The sequence below is a fragment of the Gekko japonicus genome, unplaced genomic scaffold (genome assembly GCF_001447785.1).
Source record: "Gekko japonicus isolate JY-2015 unplaced genomic scaffold, Gekko_japonicus_V1.1 scaffold1685, whole genome shotgun sequence".
Taxonomy (NCBI): domain Eukaryota; kingdom Metazoa; phylum Chordata; class Lepidosauria; order Squamata; family Gekkonidae; genus Gekko; species Gekko japonicus.
The window spans coordinates 132,803-135,689 of record NW_015167102.1 but is presented as its reverse complement, the minus strand read 5'-3'; positions in this window follow the sequence as shown (position 1 = coordinate 135,689).

Genomic DNA, 2,887 nt, shown 5'->3' with positions numbered 1-2,887 from the left:
CCTTTTGCTTGTTATTCTGTTTACCTTGTTTGTTGTCAAAACCCAGGGCCTTTTTTGTAGCAGGAACTCCTTTGCATGTTAGGCCACACACCCCTAATGTAGCCAATCCTAATGAGTTTCTGTTGTTGGGTGTGGCCTATTATGCTAATGAGTTCCTGCTGGGCGTGGCCAACTTGGGAGCCAGCCGGAACTCTGTTCCTGTGCTTTTTTGCCCAAAAATAGCCCTGGAGGTAACAGGAAGTCCATTCTGTTAGGCAAGAATGAGACCAGACAACACCTTGATAAAATCATAATGTACATACTAATAATAGTTATGGACAGGGCTTTTTTTTGGGTGACAGTACTTGCTGAGCACCAGCATCCTTTCTTTCAGGGCTTTTCCAAGTTCTGATCCTTGTGCACCAGCCCGCCCACCCTACTCACCCAGAGAAATAGAAAGTGGACCCTCAGAACAGCCCTCTGGGGATCTGCTGAGGGAGGGGTAATTTGTGGAAAGCCTTATATATGAATACAGGCATCTATCTCCCTCTCTCTCTTACAAAAAACCCCACAGGTTACACAGCTGACTATGTATGACTGAATCATCTTTTAATGGATCTTTTTTGAGCCAAAATTATACCTTTCTGTAACTGAACTAGCTGTTTGATATCTTCGGTCATGTAAAGGGGTTTGTTTCTGCCTGTTCTTGTCATGATTTAGCCAATCTGGCCTCCTTTATCTCATCTAGACAACGATGGGCCAGGCCTTTCTAATATGGTAGGACAAGTGGGCTGCTTACAGACCAAAAAGGGTAAGAATTTGAGGTTACAAAATAGGTGCAGAATGGTTATGGCATTCTCCTGCCAGCTATTTGCTTGTCTCCAACTTTGGCTCTCAAAAAAGAGGAGCAAGAGGCTGGACAATAATAGCTTTCATGACCCAGTCTGCTGTTTTTGTTTTGCTTGGGGCCCAGGCAAGGCACCAAAGTTGTTCATCTGTCCTTGGCTGATGAATTTCTCTTAGGAGCAATTTAATCCTATTGTTCTTGTTAGATCTTTCTGCATGCTTTCATACTGTTGATTATGAGGTTGCAGAGAATCATCTGGATTTCTCTTGTGTTCCATGTGTTCCTGATGGAGAGGTCTCAGATTGTTGAGGGGCAGCTGTCATCCATCCTATCCATTCTACTTATATTATGAGACCCTTATTTTAGTATGGTAGAAATGTGGGGGTTTTTTGCATCATTAAATTGTGATTTCTTTACTTTGTTAGTGCTGGGTCTTTATTTATTTAGTCATTCATTAGATTTCTACCCCGCCCTCCCGCCGAAGCGGCTCAGGGCGGCTTACAACAATGATAAAACCAGCATAAATACATACATAAAATACAACTCAATAAAATAGCTCAGCTCATTTCCAATTAAATAAATACAGTTAGAACCATTTAAATGTGGTGGTGTCGTATAATAAAGTGCAAGTGCAGCACAGTCGATATAGGGTCTTTCCTACTGGAACGCTTGGCAAAAAAGCTCCGTTTTCACGGCCCTGCGGAATTGCTGGAAATATATATATATACCCTTCTTTCATCTGGATGGCCTTCTGTTTACTCTAGGAGCAACAGAAGTGGCCTACTTTGCAACCCTGTCACACTGCAGTCTGACTAACTGGCATAACTTCTCTCTCACACTGCATGCCAGCAGACAAATCCAGCAGGACTGAGCAGGTGCCATCTCTGAAATCTAATCGGATTAGGTTTTACTTGTAGTGTAACAGGCATCCAGATATATTATCCCCTGAAACATTTCAATGTCAGACTCTTAAAGGTTTATCTAGTTTAAACTAACCATAGGGCGTTGCTATGGGAGATACGATAACAGAAGTGTTGTAACATTTCCGATGAAGGCATTGTTGACATGTCAGGTTTCTCTCTGGCTCTCTGAGCTTGTCAGGTTTTATACAGATGGCATTTGACGTGATTTCCTGTCATACATTGCAGCAGAGCTTAGCCTTTCTTTCCAAACAAACTATAAAGATTCCTGTCAAACGCCACAGAAAACTTTGAAAGTAAAAGTACTCTGTGTTTGTGCTAGGTCAAAAATAGAGCCTGAATAGCTGGCTGTTGAGAGGCCTAAGGAAACCTTTTTCGGTTGTTCTTGTAAGATATTTTATGGTAGTGTTTGGAACAGGGCTTTTTCTAATCAACTTTGACTAATAAAAATGATTGTTTCATGCAGCTGATTGAGGAATAAAACATGCACTTTATCCCCATCTGCCAGTACTATATTTGCTGCGCTCTAATATTTCCCGTACATCAACGTCCCTGAAGGTCATGCTTTAAAAGGAAGTTGTGTAGGCTCTCTAGCCTCAGATGCATGATGTTACGAACATTTATTGTGTATATATTTAATCACACAATACGTTTCCTATATTATGCAGCCAAACTGAGCTTTCTCAGAGCCCTAAAGTGTCATATTTATTGCCTATTCCCAAGGGCAGGGATTTAGCATTTGGATAGCTAACAGGAACAGAATGTTTTCAGCTATGAGTAATCCAATGGCTAAGTGCTGGGTTCCAAATGGAACCCAGACCTATTGGGACAAAACAAATCAGGATATTAAGAAGATAACATTGGAAAACCTCCTTAACCCTGTCAAAATGGGAACACAGCCAGCTTTCCACACTCAAGATGAATGATAGATCTCCAGTAATAGTCCAGAAGTATTTAAAAATTCTGGTTTTGTGCATCAGTCCCATTTATGAACTTTAAAAAAAACTACACAGGGGAAAAAGTTCTGATAATCACTGGAATGTGAATAATGCCAACAACAACAATGGTGGAGAACTGTTCAGCTTAATAAGCAGCTAAGAAAAGGAATGAGTTATATAGGACCAGCACAGTGTGAAGAAAA